The following is a 22,865-nucleotide window of genomic DNA, read 5'->3' on the forward strand; positions in this document are numbered from 1 at the left end:
ATCGGCTCAGCGGTGGCTTCTCAACTCCGGCGGCTTATTCGGCTCGAGAAATCTATTTTCAGCCTGTTTGTGTAACACCCCAAAAACGAATGAAAGCCACCTATGCAAGACCCAAAGGATCCAAGGAAGGAAATTATGAGGATTAAGCAAGAAAGGGGTCTTCGTAAGTCATTTCTAAACCATAAGAAGTAATCTTAAGGACTCAAGACCTTTGGAGAAGGATTGGGAATGAAAGCGTAAGCGAAAAGGACAAAAAGGTCATTTTCTCAAATATCAAGGATCTTCCCGGATTTTTAGTTCCTTATCTAGAAGGAATTTCAAGATGCCCAAGAAGGGAAGAATGATCAACATGAGATGAAGGATTTTTAGAAAAATTATGGATTTTTCAAGAAAATAATATTAAAATATTCGGAAAGTGGAAAATTACCATAATACCCATGGAAGAATGGATAATTACGAAAATGCCCATATGACTAGAATCAGAGCATCTACAGTGACCATCTGAGCAAAATCTCTCGAAACTCAAATATCAGCCGTTGGATCTTCCCCAAAATTGGATATGATCTAGAAGATGGACAAATCATCACATCAAACGGCTAGTATTCAAAACCAAAGTCGGTGAGTCTCTGATCGGAGTAGATATTTCTGACGAATTTTCTAGAAAATCCAACCAACAATTCACGACAATTCTGGAGCTCCCAATGTCGGTTTAAGTTTCCTCTATAAATTCTGAAGTTGGGGCAATCGTTTGGAACAAGAATCGAGCAAGGTCTAGCTCCTAGTCGTTGGCAATAAGTGTTTAGATTTTGGGCCTCCTACTCTCCGATTTCTTCTAAATTCGAGAGCAATTCTCCACCAATTCCTTTCAAACTTGTTCCTATAGCTTCTAAACAAGATTACCCACAAGTTCTATGAAGGAATGGGGAGCTGAAACGTCGTAGAACAAGATACCCAAGAGATCGAAAATCGGAGGTGTCGGGTAANCCCAAGAAGGGAAGAATGATCAACATGAGATGAAGGATTTTTAGAAAAATTATGGATTTTTCAAGAAAATAATATTAAAATATTCGGAAAGTGGAAAATTACCATAATACCCATGGAAGAATGGATAATTACGAAAATGCCCATATGACTAGAATCAGAGCATCTACAGTGACCATCTGAGCAAAATCTCTCGAAACTCAAATATCAGCCGTTGGATCTTCCCCAAAATTGGATATGATCTAGAAGATGGACAAATCATCACATCAAACGGCTAGTATTCAAAACCAAAGTCGGTGAGTCTCTGATCGGAGTAGATATTTCTGACGAATTTTCTAGAAAATCCAACCAACAATTCACGACAATTCTGGAGCTCCCAATGTCGGTTTAAGTTTCCTCTATAAATTCTGAAGTTGGGGCAATCGTTTGGAACAAGAATCGAGCAAGGTCTAGCTCCTAGTCGTTGGCAATAAGTGTTTAGATTTTGGGCCTCCTACTCTCCGATTTCTTCTAAATTCGAGAGCAATTCTCCACCAATTCCTTTCAAACTTGTTCCTATAGCTTCTAAACAAGATTACCCACAAGTTCTATGAAGGAATGGGGAGCTGAAACGTCGTAGAACAAGATACCCAAGAGATCGAAAATCGGAGGTGTCGGGTAACTTGCAGACCGAGAGTGGTTTCTCCAAATTAAGATCCCACACTCAAAGTTGTTCCTCCAAACCAATTCCTATAGCATTAGAAAAGGATAAGGAAGGGGTTTCGTGAAGAAATCGAGCCTCGAAAACCCCTAGAATTGGCTACCCGATAAGAAATCCTCTGTTTTTACTCCAACGAGAAATCATATTTTGGACAAACTTTGGNATATGACTAGAATCAGAGCATCTACAGTGACCATCTGAGCAAAATCTCTCGAAACTCAAATATCAGCCGTTGGATCTTCCCCAAAATTGGATATGATCTAGAAGATGGACAAATCATCACATCAAACGGCTAGTATTCAAAACCAAAGTCGGTGAGTCTCTGATCGGAGTAGATATTTCTGACGAATTTTCTAGAAAATCCAACCAACAATTCACGACAATTCTGGAGCTCCCAATGTCGGTTTAAGTTTCCTCTATAAATTCTGAAGTTGGGGCAATCGTTTGGAACAAGAATCGAGCAAGGTCTAGCTCCTAGTCGTTGGCAATAAGTGTTTAGATTTTGGGCCTCCTACTCTCCGATTTCTTCTAAATTCGAGAGCAATTCTCCACCAATTCCTTTCAAACTTGTTCCTATAGCTTCTAAACAAGATTACCCACAAGTTCTATGAAGGAATGGGGAGCTGAAACGTCGTAGAACAAGATACCCAAGAGATCGAAAATCGGAGGTGTCGGGTAACTTGCAGACCGAGAGTGGTTTCTCCAAATTAAGATCCCACACTCAAAGTTGTTCCTCCAAACCAATTCCTATAGCATTAGAAAAGGATAAGGAAGGGGTTTCGTGAAGAAATCGAGCCTCGAAAACCCCTAGAATTGGCTACCCGATAAGAAATCCTCTGTTTTTACTCCAACGAGAAATCATATTTTGGACAAACTTTGGAAGCAAATATCTTAGGCTACGATCCAAGAAAAGGTACGAAATATATCCCTAGCTCTTCCTTATAACACCCTCTTTAAGTTTCATGAAGGAATCGAGGGGAGAAACACCATGATAGGAGCTGGGGAGGGCGAGTTACAGACGGCGGCGCGAATTGTCGCGCGCATCTTCTTCCCGTCTGGAGGAAGAAGACGATGACGTGGCCGGTTCAGTTGAACCGGCCATGTCAACCCAAAAACTCGACCTTCCCTCGGTTTTTCTCAATTTTAACCCCCTTCCAGACCGGTTCTCATGAAAACCTCTATGGTTCCAGAAAGTAGACACAATAAGGAGTTTGTGAAAGGAAAGTTAAAGTAATTCGGGTACCGGAAGCTCAAGAAAAGATGTCCCGAACGTCGACAACGAAGTAAGTAGCCACCTTGGACTTTTTGTTAAGAAATACTTGTAGGAATCGCTTGGATTTCCATATGAACCCTAAACCAAGAATGAAATTAGGATATATGAAAGTAAAACCCTAGGAACCGTAAGATAAGACCTTGAACCGAACAAATTGCTCAGAATTTAGGTAACGTTAAACCCACTAGATGAACTCCGCTACCTATGAAATTCTAATGCTGAGGATACTATAGTATGTTGAGGTTATATATGAAGTTTGGTAGTCATTGGATAAGGATAAGTAGGCAAACCAAGAAATGGTGCAAAATGACCATAATGCCGCTAAGGATATCTACCTACGGTTCACGACCTAGATGACCTCCAAATGCTATGAAACCCTGAATTAGATCTTATTTTATGATGTTTGATGATTTGGTGAAGTTTGAAAGCCATTGGAACACATTAAGTAGCAAAACCAAGAATTAGGAGTAAAATGACCAAAATGCCCCTAGGACTACTTATGGAAATTCAAGGTCTATACGTGCTCCAAATGATTTGCTACTTCTTATAAGGTTCATTATGAAGGACATGAAGATATCTTTGAGGTCTCAAGTTGATTGGAGCAAGTTTGGAACCTAAACCAAGTTAGGACCCAAGAAACACCTAAAGGAAACATTACAAGACTCTAGACTCTTCTAGAACTCTCTAAAGAACTCCCTAGGAATCTATGACCTTCTAGAACAACTTACACTATGATGAGTTCATATGGTTACAAATACAAGTTACAACTTATACCTCAAGAAATCAAGGACCTTAGAAACTTACAAGATTAAGAACCAAGAACAACAACACACAAGCTTTACAACTACCCAAGTAAGAAGAATGCTAGGTACCACTCAAGGACGAGGGACCAAGGTCCCCAAACACAAGGAACTCAAGAATGCTAGCTAATACTCTAGTCATGTCCAAAGTGACCCATACCTCCCACCAAGCGGTGCCCAAGAATTCCTCTTCTAGGTGGGATGCCTTGCACCATGTTTCCTTTGCAGGATGTCATGCCTCAAGTTTTCCTGACCTAGAAGGGATGCCCTGCAGACTTGCAGGATGCCATGTTCAAGTATGCACCGAACAAGTGACCTTTATGGTCTATTAAGGGGAGTAGTCTAAAGTCACGGAGGAACAAGAAGAGAGTAAGTTACTTTAGCCATGAATCAAGAACCTCCTAAGACCTCCCACGGTACAACATGCTCATGACTTAGACTACGCTGCTTGGAACGCATGAAGCCTTGAGCGTAGGTTAAGCAGACTGTATTATAGGGCAAGCCCTTGATGCAGTATTAAGACTACATCGCTTGAAACGTAAGAAGCCTTGGATGTAGGTTTTCAAACTAGGCCGCTTGGAACGCATGAAGCCTTGGGCGTAGGTTAAGCAGACTGTATTATAGGGCAAGCCCTTGATGCAGTATTAAGACTACATCGCTTGGAACGTAAGAAGCCTTGGATGTAGGTTTTCAGACTATGTCGCTTGGAACGCATGAAGCCTTGGGCATAGGTTAAGCAGACCGTATCGAGGGGCAAGCCCTAAGATGCGGTAAGACTACGCCGCTTGGAACGCATGAAGCCTTGGACGTAGGTTAAGGCTGTGTCGCTTGGAACGCATGAAGCCTTGGACACAGGATTGTCAGGTGCATGTCTAGTGCCGTAAATCCTAGGGGGAGTGTCTTGGAGAACGAATCAAGAACAAAACAAGAACCAAGAAAGTACTAAGAACAAGAGAAAGATCAAGAAATAGAACAAGGATCAAGATCCTAGTTCTAAAGACAAGAACTAGGAACAAAGGACCAAGAACCAAAAAACCATAGTACTAAGGCCCTTAAAGGAAAACCAAGGTTTTAGGATTCAAGGACCAAGGTCCTCAAGAAAGATCAAGATAAGAACCCCAAGTCAAGAACAAGAATTAGAAGGGCCTAAGTACTTACAACGAGAACAAGATCAAGAACCAGCAAGAACAAAGAATGTGGTACCCTAGCATATCAAGAACACGATTAAGAGCCTACAAGTAGGCTACTTACTGAGTTTTGTACTCATTCCTTATTCTCCATTTTTTTTCCAGGTAATAAGGAGCTGCTCGAGGACGGGAGTGGACTCTGGAGCAGGTGCCATAGACTAACCTCACCCGTCGTCCTCAATCCTTTTGTTTTAAAATGTTTTGTGTCTGTTCCTTATTTTGTGTTTTAATCATTATGCCGTATTTTAAATTAGTAATGTGTGCGCACTATTTTGGTATAATGTAAATTATGTTTTAAATTTTACTGGTTTTATCAAGAAGGAAAAAATTTTACTCGCCTTCTGAGTCATCACGCCAACCCGGTCCTTACAGTTTGTCACCGTTCTGACCCTCTCGGACTTAGTTTCAGCCCTGTTTAAGGTAAAATAGATCATTTTAAGGTTGTATTTCACAAATTCAAGTTGGGAATTAATTATGTTTGCGAAATACTAACGAAAGTGACGAATAAACCCATAGGAACCAACCACCAATGGAAGCGTAAAACGTTCACGAGGAGCTAGGAGCTTACGTTATATTCTAGGGAGTACTTCGGCTAAGGCCTACCAAGTAAGTGGCTCACCCATCGTAGGTTACACGTTATTTGTTGTATGTTGGCACGTGCCCGTGGATTTGCATGTGTCATTAAATTGTATGCTACATCTTAGGTACGAACTCATGTGAACGTGAATGTACGCTATGTATGCTGCTTAGTTTGATGTGATATGTTATGCATGCGACGATATGTGGTTCCTGAATGATTATGGCATGATTGTATGAAATATTTGAATGTAAACAGCATGAATTGTATGACATGAAACACGGTAAACTTTCTGGAATCATAACCCCGATAGGAATATGTATGAAATGTAAATTGAAAATGAGAATCACATGAGGCATGGAACGTGACAGGGGGGTTATGATCATTAATGATAAATGTAGAAGTAGGGGGGATCTCATGCATTATGTGTGTTCATGCATCTGGGGGGATACCCCTATCCCATCACGAGGGTACGGACGCGTACATCCAATGGCAGGACAACGATCGTTATGCTTTGCATAGCGCTGCCGTGACGGTTACTAGTTTTAACGGGTCCCGGCATAAGGGGCTCCTAGAGTATGCCCACCGAATAAGGAAAGTGGCCCAGCGGTGTGCGAACTAGCTGGTGAGCCCATACTCGCACGTATGGGCTGTGTGTAGAGTATATGGTACACGTCCACGATTACCCGTTAGGACAGCATCGTAGGGGAAACGAAACGAAACGAAATAAAAGATAGGTCCCATCATTTTATTGCATGTGATTGTTGCATAACCCTGATAGGTGGTCACTTACTGAGTATTCTAGAAATACTCAAGCCTCGTGCTACTTTACTTTTTCAGANCATCTTAGGTACGAACTCATGTGAACGTGAATGTACGCTATGTATGCTGCTTAGTTTGATGTGATATGTTATGCATGCGACGATATGTGGTTCCTGAATGATTATGGCATGATTGTATGAAATATTTGAATGTAAACAGCATGAATTGTATGACATGAAACACGGTAAACTTTCTGGAATCATAACCCCGATAGGAATATGTATGAAATGTAAATTGAAAATGAGAATCACATGAGGCATGGAACGTGACAGGGGGGTTATGATCATTAATGATAAATGTAGAAGTAGGGGGGATCTCATGCATTATGTGTGTTCATGCATCTGGGGGGATACCCCTATCCCATCACGAGGGTACGGACGCGTACATCCAATGGCAGGACAACGATCGTTATGCTTTGCATAGCGCTGCCGTGACGGTTACTAGTTTTAACGGGTCCCGGCATAAGGGGCTCCTAGAGTATGCCCACCGAATAAGGAAAGTGGCCCAGCGGTGTGCGAACTAGCTGGTGAGCCCATACTCGCACGTATGGGCTGTGTGTAGAGTATATGGTACACGTCCACGATTACCCGTTAGGACAGCATCGTAGGGGAAACGAAACGAAACGAAATAAAAGATAGGTCCCATCATTTTATTGCATGTGATTGTTGCATAACCCTGATAGGTGGTCACTTACTGAGTATTCTAGAAATACTCAAGCCTCGTGCTACTTTACTTTTTCAGATAAGGCCACTATGTAAATTAAGATTAAAAAATGAAGACATACCGAAAACAGCCTTTCGAACCAGATATGGGCCACTATGAGTTTGTGGTGATGTCTTTTGGTCTCACCAATGCCCCAGCAGTATTTATGGAATTAATGAACCGAGTATTNCACATGAGGCATGGAACGTGACAGGGGGGTTATGATCATTAATGATAAATGTAGAAGTAGGGGGGATCTCATGCATTATGTGTGTTCATGCATCTGGGGGGATACCCCTATCCCATCACGAGGGTACGGACGCGTACATCCAATGGCAGGACAACGATCGTTATGCTTTGCATAGCGCTGCCGTGACGGTTACTAGTTTTAACGGGTCCCGGCATAAGGGGCTCCTAGAGTATGCCCACCGAATAAGGAAAGTGGCCCAGCGGTGTGCGAACTAGCTGGTGAGCCCATACTCGCACGTATGGGCTGTGTGTAGAGTATATGGTACACGTCCACGATTACCCGTTAGGACAGCATCGTAGGGGAAACGAAACGAAACGAAATAAAAGATAGGTCCCATCATTTTATTGCATGTGATTGTTGCATAACCCTGATAGGTGGTCACTTACTGAGTATTCTAGAAATACTCAAGCCTCGTGCTACTTTACTTTTTCAGATAAGGCCACTATGTAAATTAAGATTAAAAAATGAAGACATACCGAAAACAGCCTTTCGAACCAGATATGGGCCACTATGAGTTTGTGGTGATGTCTTTTGGTCTCACCAATGCCCCAGCAGTATTTATGGAATTAATGAACCGAGTATTTAAGGAGTGCTTAGACTCGTTTGTGATCGTGTTCATAGACGATATCTTGATATACTCGAAAATGGACCTAGAACACCAAGAGCACCTTCGCAAAGCCTTAACTATCCTAAGGGAGAACAAGTTGTATGCCAAATTCTCCAAGTGCGAATTTTGGCTACGACAGGTTTTGTTTTTGGGGCAAGTAGTGTCTAAAGACGGAATTTTCGTAGATCCCAATAAGATAGAAGCTGTCACGAAGTGGAAACGCCCAACAACGGTCACCGAGATACGAAGTTTCTTGGGATTGGCGGGTAACTATCGAAGGTTTGTCCAGGACTTCGCTAGAATCGCCACGCCTCTCACCCAATTGACAAAAAAAAGTGTACCTTTCGTTTGGGACGATACTTGTGAGGCCAGCTTTCAAGAGCTAAAACAAAGACTAGTATCCGCCCCAGTGCTCACAGTTCTGTGGGATACGTGATTTACAGTGATGCATCCAAAAAGGGGTTAGGTTGTGTACTGATGCAACTTCGCAAGGTTGCTGCGTATGCGTCACGCCAACTAAAGGATTACGAGAAAAACTATCCTACACATGATTTGGAGCTGGCAGCGGTGGTGTTCGCGTTAAAAATTTGGCGACACTACCTATATGGCGAAAAGACCCAAATATATACGGACCATAAAAGCCTAAAATACTTGTTCACACAAAAAGAATTGAACATGAGGCAACGTAGATGGTTAGAGCTGGTAAAAGATTACGACATAGATATCCAGTACCACCCTAGAAAAGCAAACATAGTCGCTGATGCACTGAGTCAAAAAGCAGTACACTCATCGGCCCTCATCACAAGGGAGCCACGAGTGCGAACTGATTTCGAACGAGCTGACATAGCGGTAGTAACCGAAGAAGTGGCAGCCCAAATAGCCCGGCTGACAGTGCGTCACACGCTCAGACAAAGGATCATAGACTCACAACGTGGGGATCCAAGCCTAAGCAAAATCCTAGACCAATTTAAAGTAGGCGCAGTGGACGGATTTTCTAAGTCAACAAATGACGGATTATTATGTCAAGGACGTTTATGTGTGACACCAATGAGCGAAATAAAGAATGAAATCCTAACTGAGGCACACAACTCACCCTTCTCGATACATCCAGGTGGAACAAAGATGTATCAAGAATTGTTAGGTTGAATGTGAGTGTGACTGATATGGGTCACGACCTCATGTATTTATAGATGTGTATAATGAATATCACCTTGTAAAAATCATAGATTTGGTAACAAACCATAGATTTGGTAACAAACCCTGAAATCATAGATTCTACTTATTCATGTAACAAGTAAATAATAGATTATCTTACTGGATCTATTCTACGTTTAACAATACTAATAATGATAACAACAATATTATGGCATAATCTACCTCTTTCTTTTTTTTTCGTCTTAATCTTTGAAAATTAANATAGTCGCTGATGCACTGAGTCAAAAAGCAGTACACTCATCGGCCCTCATCACAAGGGAGCCACGAGTGCGAACTGATTTCGAACGAGCTGACATAGCGGTAGTAACCGAAGAAGTGGCAGCCCAAATAGCCCGGCTGACAGTGCGTCACACGCTCAGACAAAGGATCATAGACTCACAACGTGGGGATCCAAGCCTAAGCAAAATCCTAGACCAATTTAAAGTAGGCGCAGTGGACGGATTTTCTAAGTCAACAAATGACGGATTATTATGTCAAGGACGTTTATGTGTGACACCAATGAGCGAAATAAAGAATGAAATCCTAACTGAGGCACACAACTCACCCTTCTCGATACATCCAGGTGGAACAAAGATGTATCAAGAATTGTTAGGTTGAATGTGAGTGTGACTGATATGGGTCACGACCTCATGTATTTATAGATGTGTATAATGAATATCACCTTGTAAAAATCATAGATTTGGTAACAAACCATAGATTTGGTAACAAACCCTGAAATCATAGATTCTACTTATTCATGTAACAAGTAAATAATAGATTATCTTACTGGATCTATTCTACGTTTAACAATACTAATAATGATAACAACAATATTATGGCATAATCTACCTCTTTCTTTTTTTTTCGTCTTAATCTTTGAAAATTAAAATATAATATAAAAATACATTGTGTTACTTATTTTAGGAGTATTATATATTTTAACAACTAAAATGTCTCAGCCTAGGTTCAAACTGGAAAGACTAGTATGTGAGACTTTACGTGATAACGAACTCCAATCAATACTCATATGTCGGAAAACTTCATAAAGTTAGTGTTGTAAGAAAGAAGTTAAAACATAATTTTAAAAATATCTAAGACCAAGTTTGAATGGAAGACCTCTATTGTGTCAAACTAGCGTAATAACCAACTACACCACCCAAACAAGGTGAGAGTTTGAATTAATGCTTTGAACTCAAATCAAAATGTCTAAGCCCAGGTGTGAGACTAGTGTGATAACCAACTACACCACCCAGACCCACGTCCAAATTGGGGACCTTTAGTGTGTGAGACTAGTGTGATAACCAACTACACCACCCAGACNTAAAGTAGGCGCAGTGGACGGATTTTCTAAGTCAACAAATGACGGATTATTATGTCAAGGACGTTTATGTGTGACACCAATGAGCGAAATAAAGAATGAAATCCTAACTGAGGCACACAACTCACCCTTCTCGATACATCCAGGTGGAACAAAGATGTATCAAGAATTGTTAGGTTGAATGTGAGTGTGACTGATATGGGTCACGACCTCATGTATTTATAGATGTGTATAATGAATATCACCTTGTAAAAATCATAGATTTGGTAACAAACCATAGATTTGGTAACAAACCCTGAAATCATAGATTCTACTTATTCATGTAACAAGTAAATAATAGATTATCTTACTGGATCTATTCTACGTTTAACAATACTAATAATGATAACAACAATATTATGGCATAATCTACCTCTTTCTTTTTTTTTCGTCTTAATCTTTGAAAATTAAAATATAATATAAAAATACATTGTGTTACTTATTTTAGGAGTATTATATATTTTAACAACTAAAATGTCTCAGCCTAGGTTCAAACTGGAAAGACTAGTATGTGAGACTTTACGTGATAACGAACTCCAATCAATACTCATATGTCGGAAAACTTCATAAAGTTAGTGTTGTAAGAAAGAAGTTAAAACATAATTTTAAAAATATCTAAGACCAAGTTTGAATGGAAGACCTCTATTGTGTCAAACTAGCGTAATAACCAACTACACCACCCAAACAAGGTGAGAGTTTGAATTAATGCTTTGAACTCAAATCAAAATGTCTAAGCCCAGGTGTGAGACTAGTGTGATAACCAACTACACCACCCAGACCCACGTCCAAATTGGGGACCTTTAGTGTGTGAGACTAGTGTGATAACCAACTACACCACCCAGACAAGGTGAAAGTCTGAATTAATGCTTTGAACTCGAATCAACACTCATATTTAAAAAACTAAACACACTCATATTTAACTAGACTAGGGTGATAACCAACTACACCACCAGAGAGTTCGAACTAGACTAGGGTGATAACCAACTACACCACCAGAGAGTTCGAATGATAACCAACTACACCACCCAGACAAGGTGAAAGTCTGAATTAATGCTTTGAACTCGAATCAACTACACTAGGGTTAAGTCTGAATTAATGCTTTGAACTCGAATCAACTACACTAGGGTGATAACCAACTACACCACCACACACCACCAGAGAGGTGAAAACTAAACCTAATTTTTCATATTTAACTAGACTAGGGTGATAACCAACTAAACTCGACTCGAATCAACACTCATATTTAGAAAACTAAATCTAATTTTATAAGTGTCTGAGACCAGGATCGAATTGGAGACCTCTAGTGTGTGAGACTAGCGTGATAACCAACTACACCACCCAGACGAGGTGAAAGTCTAAATTAATGCAATCAACACTCATATTTAGAAAACTAAACCTAATTTTATAAATAACCAACTACACCACTAGGTAAAAGTCTGAATTAATGCCATCAACACTCATATTTAGAAAACTAAACCTAATTTTATAAATGTGTGAGCCCAAGTTTGAACTAAGACCTTTAGTGTGTAAGACTAGCGTGATAACCAACTACACCACACAAACGAGTGAGAGTTTGAATAATGCTTTAAACTCGAATCAACACTCATATTTAGAAAACAAAACCTGAACCAAATCAACACTCACACCACACAAACGAGTGAGAGTTTGAATAATGCTTTAAACTCGAATCAACACTCATATTTAGAAAACAAAACCTGAACCAAATCAACACTCACACCACACAAACGAGTGAGAGTTTGAATAATGCTTTAAACTCGAATCAACACTCATATTTAGAAAACAAAACCTGAACCAAATCAACACTCACACCACACAAACGAGTGAGAGTTTGAATAATGCTTTAAACTCGAATCAACACTCATATTTAGAAAACAAAACCTGAACCAAATCAACACTCATATTTAGAAAACTAAACCTGAACCCAAGCCCAAGTTTGAACTGGGGACCTCTAGTGTATAAGACTAGAATATTTAGAAAACAAAACCTGAACCGAATCAACACTCATATTTAGAAAACTAAACCTGAACCCAAGCCCAAGTTTGAACTGGGGACCTNGTGAAAGTCTAAATTAATGCAATCAACACTCATATTTAGAAAACTAAACCTAATTTTATAAATAACCAACTACACCACTAGGTAAAAGTCTGAATTAATGCCATCAACACTCATATTTAGAAAACTAAACCTAATTTTATAAATGTGTGAGCCCAAGTTTGAACTAAGACCTTTAGTGTGTAAGACTAGCGTGATAACCAACTACACCACACAAACGAGTGAGAGTTTGAATAATGCTTTAAACTCGAATCAACACTCATATTTAGAAAACAAAACCTGAACCAAATCAACACTCACACCACACAAACGAGTGAGAGTTTGAATAATGCTTTAAACTCGAATCAACACTCATATTTAGAAAACAAAACCTGAACCAAATCAACACTCATATTTAGAAAACTAAACCTGAACCCAAGCCCAAGTTTGAACTGGGGACCTCTAGTGTATAAGACTAGAATATTTAGAAAACAAAACCTGAACCGAATCAACACTCATATTTAGAAAACTAAACCTGAACCCAAGCCCAAGTTTGAACTGGGGACCTCTAGTGTGTAAGACTAGAGTAATAACCAACTACACCACACAAACGAGTGAGAGTTTGAATAATGCTTTAAACTCGAATCAACACTCATAAGNATAAATAACCAACTACACCACTAGGTAAAAGTCTGAATTAATGCCATCAACACTCATATTTAGAAAACTAAACCTAATTTTATAAATGTGTGAGCCCAAGTTTGAACTAAGACCTTTAGTGTGTAAGACTAGCGTGATAACCAACTACACCACACAAACGAGTGAGAGTTTGAATAATGCTTTAAACTCGAATCAACACTCATATTTAGAAAACAAAACCTGAACCAAATCAACACTCATACTTAGAAAACTAAACCTGAACCCAAGCCCAAGTTTGAACTGGGGACCTCTAGTGTATAAGACTAGAATATTTAGAAAACAAAACCTGAACCGAATCAACACTCATATTTAGAAAACTAAACCTGAACCCAAGCCCAAGTTTGAACTGGGGACCTCTAGTGTGTAAGACTAGAGTAATAACCAACTACACCACACAAACGAGTGAGAGTTTGAATAATGCTTTAAACTCGAATCAACACTCATAAGGGACCTCTAGTGTGTAAGACTAGCGTGATAACCAACTACACCACACAAACGAGTGAGAGTTTGAATAATGCTTTAAACTCAAATCAACACTCATATTTTGAAAACTAAACCTAATTTTATAAATGTCTGAGCCCAGGTTCAAACTGAAGACCTCTAATGTGTGAGACTAGCATGTATAAGACTTCTTAGCTCTGAGCCCAGGTTCGAACTGGGGACCTCGTGATAACCAACTACACCACCTGGTGAAAGTTTGAATTGAACTCGAATCAACACTCATATTTAGAAAACTAAACCTAATTTTATAAATGTCTAAGCCCAGGTTCAAACTGAGGACTTCTAGTGTGTGAGACTAGCGTGATAACCAACTACACCACCCAAACGAGGTGAAAGTCTGAAGTGAAAGTCTGAATTAATGCTTTCAACTCGAATCAACACTCATATTTCCACACTACACCACCAGACAAGGTGATCTGAATTAATGCTTTCAACTCGAATCAACACTCATATTTCCACCCAGACAACTAATCAACACTCATATTTCCACACTACACCACCAGACAAGGTGATTTGAATTAATGCTTTCAACTCGAATTAACACTCATATTTCCACCCAGACAACTAATCAACACTCATATCCTATGAATTAATGCTTTAAACTCTAAAACTCAATCAACACTCATATTTAGAAAACTAAACCTAATTTTAAAAATGTCTAAGCCCAGGTTTGAACTGAGAACCTCTAGTGTGTGAAACTAGCGTGATAACCAACTACACCACCCAGATGAGATGAAAGTTTGAATTAATGCTTTGAACTCGAATCAAGACTCATACTTAGAAAACTAAACCTAATTTTTCGAACCGGAGACCTCTAGTGTGTGAGACTAGCTAGCGTGATAACCAACTACACCACCCAGACAAGATAAAAGTCTGAATTAATGCTTTAAACTCAAATCAACACTCATATTTAGGAAACTAAACTTAATTTTATTAATGTCTGAACTGGGGACCTCTAGTGTGTGAGACTAGTGTGATAACCAACTACACCACCCAGACAAGGTGAAAGTCTAAATTAATGCTTTGAATTCGAATCAACACTCATATTTAGAAAACTTCTTTTATAAATGATTCGAAAACTTCTTAAAACCTAATTTTATAAATGTCTGAGCTCGGAAAACTTCTTAAAACCTTTATAAAAACTTCTTAAAACCTAATTTTATAAATGTCTGAGCCCATCCTAGGTACAAACTGGAATCTAATGTGTGTACTTAGTTCAAAGCAACACTCATACAGGTTCGAACTGGAATCTAATGTGTGGTGTGTGAGACTTTGAATTAATGCTTGTCTAAGCCCAGGTTCTAACTGGAATCTAATGTGTGTACTTAGTTCAAAGCAACACTCATAGCCAGCCCAAGTTCGGAATCTAGTGTGTGTGTGATTTTGAATTAATGTTTGTCATATTTAGAAAACTAAACCTCATTTTATAAATGTAGTTCAAAGCAACACTTAGAAAACCAAACCTAATTTTATGTCTGAGCCAGGTTGGACCTCTAGTGTGTGAGACCAATTACACCACTCAGACAAGGTGAGAGTCTAAATTAATGCTTTGAACTCGAATCAACACTCAGAGCCCAGATTCCATACCTCTAGTGTGTGAGACCAATTACACCACCCAGACAATGTGAGAGCCCAGATTCCATACCTCTAGCGTGTGAGACCAATTACACCACCCAGACAAGGTGAGAGCCCAGGTTTCATACCTCTAGTGTGTGAGACCAATTACACCACCCAGACAAGGTGAGAGCCCATAGTGTGTGAGACTACACCACCAAGACAAGGTGAGAGTCTAAATTAGTGCTTTGAACTCCAACACTCATATTCAGAAAACTTCTTAAAACCTAATTTTATAAATGTAGGCTCGACATAAAACCTAACTCCAACACTCATATTCAGAACACTTCTTAAAACCAAATTTTATAAATGTCTGAGCCCAAGTTCGAACTACGAACCTCTAGTGTGTGAGACTAGCGTGATAACCAACTACACCACCTACACAAGGTGAAATTCCAAAATAATGATTTGAACTCGAATCAACAATGAAAATTCTAGTGTGTGAGACTAGCGTGATAACCAACTACACCACCCACACAAGGTGAGATTCCAAAATAATGATTTGAACTCGAATCAACAGTGAAAATGTTGTTAAGTTAAAAGTAAAAACATAATTTAAAAAATGTCTGAGTCTAGGTTCGAACTTCCAAAATAATGATTTGAACTCGAATCAACAGCTTAAAGTAAAAACATAATTTTAAAAATGTCTGAGCCCAGGTTTGAACTTCCAAAATAATGATTTTCAAATCAACAGTGAAAATGTTGTTAAGTTAAAAGTAAAAACATAATTTAAAAAATGTCTGAGCCTAGGTTCGAACNGGCTGGGGACCTCTAGTGTGTGAGACTAGCGTGATAACCAACTACACCACCCAGACAAGCTCAGAAACCAAAATAATGATTTGAACTCGAATCAACAGTGAAAACGTTGTTCAGGAAAAAGTAAAAACATAATTTTAAAAATGTCTGAGCCCAGGTTTGAACTTCCAAAATAATGATTTTCAAATCAACAGTGAAAATGTTGTTAAGTTAAAAGTAAAAACATAATTTAAAAAATGTCTGAGCCTAGGTTCGAACTTCCAAAATAATGATTTGAACTCGAATCAACAGCTTAAAGTAAAAACATAATTTTAAAAATGTCTGAGCCCAGGTTAAACGAGCTGAGATTTCAAAATAACAAACCTCTAGTGTGTGAGACTAGCGTGATAACCAACTACACCACCCAGACAAGCTCAGAAACCAAAATAATGATTTGAACTCGAATCAACAGTGAAAACGTTGTTCAGGAAAAAGTAAAAACATAATTTTAAAAATGTCTGAGCCCAGGTTCGAACTGGGGACCTCTAGTGTGTGAGACTAGCGTGATAACCAACTACACCACCCAAACAAGCTCAGAAACCAAAATAATGATTTGAACTCGAATCAACAGTGAAAATGTTGTTAATTAAGTTAAAATTATAATGATTTGAACTCGAATCAACAGTGAAAATGTTGTTAAGTNAGAGATTCCAAAATGTTGTTAAGTTAAAAGTAAAAACATAATTTTAAAAATGTCACCGTGAAAATGTTGTTAACATAATTTTAAAAATGTCTGAGCCCAGGTTCGAACTGGAGANTTCCAAAATGTTGTAACTGGGGACCTCTAGTGTGTGAGACTAGCGTGATAACCAACTACACCACCCAGACAAGCTCAGAAACCAAAATAATGATTTGAACTCGAATCAACAGTGAAAACGTTGTTCAGGAAAAAGTAAAAACATAATTTTAAAAATGTCTAAGCCGAGGTTCAAACTAGGGACCTGTAGTGTGTGAGACTAGCGTGATAACCAACTACACCACCTAGACAAGCTCAGAAACCAAAATAACGATTTGAACTCGAATCAACAGTGAAAACGTTGTTCAGGAAAAAGTAAAAACATAATTTTAAAAATGTCACCGTGAAAATGTTGTTAACATAATTTTAAAAATGTCTGAGCCCAGGTTCGAACTGGAGACCTTAGCGTGATAACCAACTACACCACCCAAACAAGTAGAGATTCTAGATTCCAAAATAACAATTTGAACTCGAATCAACAGTGAAAATGTTAAGTTAAAAGTAAAAACATAATTTTAAAAATGTTTAAGCCCAAGTTTGAACTGGGGACCTCTAGTGTGTGAGACTAGCGTGATAACCAACTACACCACCCAAACAAGTAGAGATTCTAGATTCCAAAATAACAATTTGAACTCGAATCAACAGTGAAAATGTTAAGTTAAAAGTAAAAACATAAATTTAAAAATGTCTGAGCCTAGGTTCGAACTTCCAAAAGAATGATTTGAACTCGAATCAACAGTGAAAATGTTGTTAAGTTAAAAGTAAAAACATAATTTTAAAAATGTCTAAGCCCAAGTTTGAACTGGGGACCTCTAGTGTGTGAGACTAGTGTGATAACTAACTTCACCACTCAAACAAGCTAAGATTTCAAAATAACAATTTGAACTCGAATCAACAGTGAAAACGTTGTTCAGGAAAAAGTAAAAACATAATTTTAAAAATGTCTGAGCCCAGGTTCGAACTGGGGACCTCTAGTGTGTGAGACTAGCGTGATAACCAACTACACCACCCAGACAAGTAGAGATTCCAAAATGTTGTTAAGTTAAAAGTAAAAACATAATTTTAAAAATGCACCCAGACAAGTAGAGATTCCAAAATGTTGTAACTGGAGACCTCTAGTGTGTGAGACTAGCGTGATAACCAACTACACCACTCAGACGAGCTGAGATTTCAAAATAACAATTTGAACTCGAATCAAGAGTGAAAATGTTGTTAAGTTAAAAGTAAAAACATAATTTTAAAAATGTTTAAGCCCAAGTTTGAACTGGGGACCTCTAGTGTGTGAGACTAGTGTGATAACTAACTTCACCACTCAAACAAGCTAAGATTTCAAAATAACAATTTGAACTCGAATCAACAGTGAAAATGTTGTTAAGTTAAAAGTAAAAACATAGAACTCGAATCAACAGTGAAAATGTTAAGTTAAAAGTACATAATTTTAAAAATGTCTGAGCTCAAGTTCGAACTGGGGACCGCTAGTGTGTGAGACTAGCGTGATAACCAACTACACCACCTAGACACAAACAAAGTAATAGTTTAAATTAATTCTTTGAACTCAAATTAACACTCATATTCAGAAAACTTCTTTTATAAATGTCTGAGCCCAGGTTTGGGCTAGGGACCTCTAATGTGTAAGACAACTAAAGACCTCTAATGTGTAAGACTAGCATGATAACCAACTAACGAGATGAGAGTTTGAATTAATGCTTTGCTTAAAATAGAATTTTATAAATGTGTAAGCGAACTAGTGTGATAACCAACTACNATCTGAGCCCAGGTTCGAACTAGGGACCTCTAATGTGTGAGACTAGCGTGATAACCAACTACACCACCCAGACAAGTAAAGATTCCAAAATAACGATTTGAACTCGAATCAACAGTGAAAATGTTGTTAAGTTAAAAGTAAAAACATAGAACTCGAATCAACAGTGAAAATGTTAAGTTAAAAGTACATAATTTTAAAAATGTCTGAGCTCAAGTTCGAACTGGGGACCGCTAGTGTGTGAGACTAGCGTGATAACCAACTACACCACCTAGACACAAACAAAGTAATAGTTTAAATTAATTCTTTGAACTCAAATTAACACTCATATTCAGAAAACTTCTTTTATAAATGTCTGAGCCCAGGTTTGGGCTAGGGACCTCTAATGTGTAAGACAACTAAAGACCTCTAATGTGTAAGACTAGCATGATAACCAACTAACGAGATGAGAGTTTGAATTAATGCTTTGCTTAAAATAGAATTTTATAAATGTGTAAGCGAACTAGTGTGATAACCAACTACACGAGGTGAGAGTCAATTTTATAAATGTGTAAGCGAACTAGTGTGATAACCAACTACACGAGGTGAGAGTCTAAATTAATGGTTTGAACTCGAATCAACACTCATATTCAGAAAACTTCTTCAATTTTATAAATGGTTGAGCCCAAGTTCGAATTGGAGACCTCCAATGTGTGAGACTAGTGTGATAACGAACTACACCACCCAAACGAGGTGAGAGTCTGAATTAATGTTTTGAACTCGAATCAACACTCATATTCAGAAAACTTCTAAACAACACTTCTAGTGGCGAAGTATGAAAAAGGATATCGCGGAGTATGTGGGTATGTGTCAGGTGTTCCAACAAGTAAAAGCCCTAGGCAGAAAACCGTCGGGCTACTACAACCTCTAAGTATACCGGAATGGAAATGAGAAAACATTGTCATAGATTTCATAGTAGGCCTACCCAAAACATGAAAGGGCTATATGATAATCTGGGTGGTCGTGGATCGTCTGAAAAAGTTGGCTCACTTCCTACCGGATGAGGCAACATATACAGTAGACAATTGAGCCCAACTGTATGTGAAAGAAATTGTGAGGTTGCATGGAGTACCGGTGTCAATTGTGTCGGATCTGGACCCGCGTTTTACGTCGGCCTTTTGGCAAGGACTCCAAAAAGCGATGGATACCCGCCTCGACTTTAGCACCGCCTTTCACCCACAAACGGATGGTCAAACGGAACGATTAAACCAAATCCTGGAAGACATGCTTCGGGCATGCGTTATGGATTTCACAGGGAGTTGGGACACTAAACTGCACTTAATGGAATCCTCTTACAACAACAGCTTCCAAGCAACCATCGGGATGGCACCCTTTGAAGCGTTGTATGGAAAACGATGTAGATCCCCATTGTGTTGGGATGAAGTAGAAGAACGAAAACTTGTAGGACCCGAGCTGGTCTGCATCACCAACGAGGCGGTACAGAAAATTAGAGTAAGGATGCGTACCACACAGAGTAGGCAAAAGAGCTACGCCGACGTTAGGCGTAGGAATTTAGAGTTCGAAGAGGGGGACCCAGTGTTCCTAAAAGTAGCTCCTATGAAAGGCATTCTAAGATTCGGACGAAAGGGGAAGCTAAGTCCCCAATTTATTGGACCGTTCGAAATTTTAGAAAGAGTAGGTTCGGTAGCTTACAAACTAGCTTTACCACCTTCACTTTCAAGCGTATACAAGATCATTACCATTTATTCCAAGCCATAGATTTTGATATGAACCCAGACATTTCAATATAACTTCAAGCAAGACGTGGAAAAAAAATGTTGTTCACGTTACTACAAAAAAAAGTTGCAATTAATGCTACATTAAATAACAACAAACTTCATTTATGCAACGATGGGTTCAAGCCACTTCAAGTGAAGTGTAACGACCCTAATTTCCAACTAAAATAGAGCTGCTTCCATATGCATGACATAATTTTTTATGCAAAAATATTCATTTAAAATAATTTATAATGATGTCATGAACTTAAACGTTCGCATTAAAAGCCTTAAAACAAAACAACGAAAAATAATCAATGTGAAATATAATTAAATCAAAGAAATGATTAAAACGATGTCCTGATCAAAGATAAGAGCTACAAAATAAATAAAATGCAACTATCCTAGCACAAGTTCTATGGTCATCAATGTCGTCATCATCCGTACAGGGATGCCTTATGTAACGACCCGAAATTTTCTACTTAATTTAAAGTTCTACTGTATACATGCCATAAACATGAATGTGTAAATACTTCATTTAAACTTTCATAAACATAACCTGCAACTTAAAACATAGCCATGGACTTACGGTTTGAAAACACTTTAAAAAATGACCTAATAAAAGACTAAATAAAATAAATAAACGTTTAAATAAAAAACATCCTATTCTAGCTCAAGTCTAAGAAAATAATACGACTACTTTATGCATGTGTCATGGTCTCGAGTTGCGATGTCGTCGTCAGCTATATAGGAATGTCTTGCCTTAACCTGAAATAGAGGTAGCACATGGCTTGAGTATTTAAAGAAATACTCAGTAAGTGACCCGAATATTGGGGGTTAAATGCAAGAACATGCGAATGCAATGACGGAACTTATCATATCAGTCTATTTTTCCTACGTCACGTTTTTAATTGGGCAACTTGTATGTGTACCATATACTCTACACACAGCCCATACGTGCGGGTATGGGCTCACCAAACAGTTCGTATACCGCTGGGCCCCTTTTCTTGTCAGACGAGCCTTCTCTGGTAGCTCTCCTTCTGCCGACACCCATTAGAATTAGTAACCGTCACGGAAGCATTATGTAAAATACAATGATACTTCACCTGCCTAGTGGATATACGCGTCCGTACCCTCATGATGGAATAGAGGTATTGATAAGAATCACGGTGTTCCAAATGAACCTATTGAACCTATTGCCAAGAAGATTAAAAAAAATGTCATGAAGATTCAAAAGAAATATGTCAACAATAGAATTCGAACCTACGCGCAGAGAGCTTAATTAATTTCAAACGTATCGCATTAATCACTCAAGCACATCAACATTTGTTAAAAAAAACTATGTTTAAATTCATAAATTATGTAAAAGTCAAATGGTCAATTTGACTTATTGTTTGTGGAGATTAAAGGAGATCGGGAATAAATCCCGTCCACAAAGGTCTCGAATAAATCTCGTCCACAAATGTCTTTTGTCGGGAGACTATAAATACCCACAATATGTTATAATTCAGATTCATGGATGAATGTAATTCAGATCTCAAATTGAGACGTTTCCCTTAGAAATCCATGCATCATATTTGCCATTTCTAAGTTTCAAGCAATTCTTGTGGTAGAATTGCACCCCAGCCATTCAATCAAGACTTGATCAAGTTAGATTGTGGAGTGACTCAATTTAGAACAAGGTTTCCAAATCTTGCTTCTAGATCTTCGATCATAAGAGGTAATCTAATTCTAGCCTTATCTCTTGGTTGATCCAAATTTCGTATAAGGAGGTGTTAATTACTTTGATTCAAGGGTTCTTGCTTCAACAAAAGCTTGGATCGTTGGGCTGAGGATTAGGGTTGCCTTATCAATTACGTATCAAAGCGTAGGTTTACATCTTTGTGGCCGACTCTAAAATTGATTTTATCTTTCATTTCTGCTAGTGTTTATCGTCTCTTTAAATCTGTCATTTATTTTCTTACTGTCATTTCCAACGTTCTTCATTATCTTTCTACTTTGTTCTTAGTGTCCTGTTAAAGATCATATTTAGATCTTGAAAGAAAAAAAAAAAAAAAATCGTTATCATATTGTTCTTAATAAATCCTTAACATTAGACCATTTGCACGTTTATTTGAAGATCAAATAAATTTCAATTCTCATTTTTCCCTAAAGCATATAAATCTGTAATTGTTGTGTTCGATCTTCACGACCATTCTCTTTGAAATTCATTTTTTTCAGTGTGCAATTATAACCAAAAATATCTTTGTTTCTTATTTATTTGTTCATTTCTTGTTTTATTTTGTTGTTACTACGTAATTACTTCTTGTCTTGATTGTCTTGAATAGCTCGTTACTATCAGAATTGCTTTATCCATATTACCTACCTTGATCAGAAATTAGTCACTTTCCCAAATAGCCTACCTTTGTGTGTTAAACACGAGTGTTCCTGAGTGTAAAATCAGTGAGTTGAGTGTGTGAGGTTCTAAGCATATAAAACTACTGTTTGTACAATCATGAACCA

The 22,865-nt window shown here is 38.3% G+C and overlaps 12 non-coding genes across 12 annotated transcripts; all 12 read right to left on the reverse strand.

Annotated features, from left to right (window-relative positions):
• Positions 1–11,720: 11,720 nt before the first annotated feature.
• TRNAV-CAC lies at positions 11,721–11,794 on the reverse strand. Its single transcript has one exon. It is a non-coding gene; the product is annotated as a tRNA-Val (tRNA).
• Positions 11,795–13,954: 2,160 nt separating this feature from the next.
• On the reverse strand, positions 13,955–14,028 carry TRNAV-CAC. Its single transcript has one exon. It is a non-coding gene; the product is annotated as a tRNA-Val (tRNA).
• Positions 14,029–14,357: 329 nt separating this feature from the next.
• TRNAV-CAC lies at positions 14,358–14,431 on the reverse strand. Its single transcript has one exon. It is a non-coding gene; the product is annotated as a tRNA-Val (tRNA).
• A 1,622-nt stretch (positions 14,432–16,053) lies between these two features.
• TRNAV-CAC lies at positions 16,054–16,131 on the reverse strand. Its single transcript has one exon. It is a non-coding gene; the product is annotated as a tRNA-Val (tRNA).
• Positions 16,132–16,566: 435 nt separating this feature from the next.
• Positions 16,567–16,640, reverse strand: TRNAV-CAC. The gene has a single exon. It is a non-coding gene; the product is annotated as a tRNA-Val (tRNA).
• A 201-nt stretch (positions 16,641–16,841) lies between these two features.
• On the reverse strand, positions 16,842–16,939 carry TRNAV-CAC. Its single transcript has one exon. It is a non-coding gene; the product is annotated as a tRNA-Val (tRNA).
• An 85-nt stretch (positions 16,940–17,024) lies between these two features.
• Positions 17,025–17,098, reverse strand: TRNAV-CAC. Its single transcript has one exon. It is a non-coding gene; the product is annotated as a tRNA-Val (tRNA).
• Positions 17,099–17,369: 271 nt separating this feature from the next.
• TRNAV-CAC lies at positions 17,370–17,443 on the reverse strand. Its single transcript has one exon. It is a non-coding gene; the product is annotated as a tRNA-Val (tRNA).
• A 345-nt stretch (positions 17,444–17,788) lies between these two features.
• TRNAV-CAC lies at positions 17,789–17,862 on the reverse strand. Its single transcript has one exon. It is a non-coding gene; the product is annotated as a tRNA-Val (tRNA).
• A 430-nt stretch (positions 17,863–18,292) lies between these two features.
• TRNAV-CAC lies at positions 18,293–18,366 on the reverse strand. The gene has a single exon. It is a non-coding gene; the product is annotated as a tRNA-Val (tRNA).
• Positions 18,367–18,612: 246 nt separating this feature from the next.
• On the reverse strand, positions 18,613–18,685 carry TRNAV-CAC. Its single transcript has one exon. It is a non-coding gene; the product is annotated as a tRNA-Val (tRNA).
• A 127-nt stretch (positions 18,686–18,812) lies between these two features.
• On the reverse strand, positions 18,813–18,886 carry TRNAV-CAC. Its single transcript has one exon. It is a non-coding gene; the product is annotated as a tRNA-Val (tRNA).
• Positions 18,887–22,865: the final 3,979 nt, after the last annotated feature.

Source organism: Cucurbita pepo, unplaced genomic scaffold, assembly GCF_002806865.2.
Source record: "Cucurbita pepo subsp. pepo cultivar mu-cu-16 unplaced genomic scaffold, ASM280686v2 Cp4.1_scaffold000192, whole genome shotgun sequence".
Lineage (NCBI taxonomy): Eukaryota > Viridiplantae > Streptophyta > Magnoliopsida > Cucurbitales > Cucurbitaceae > Cucurbita > Cucurbita pepo.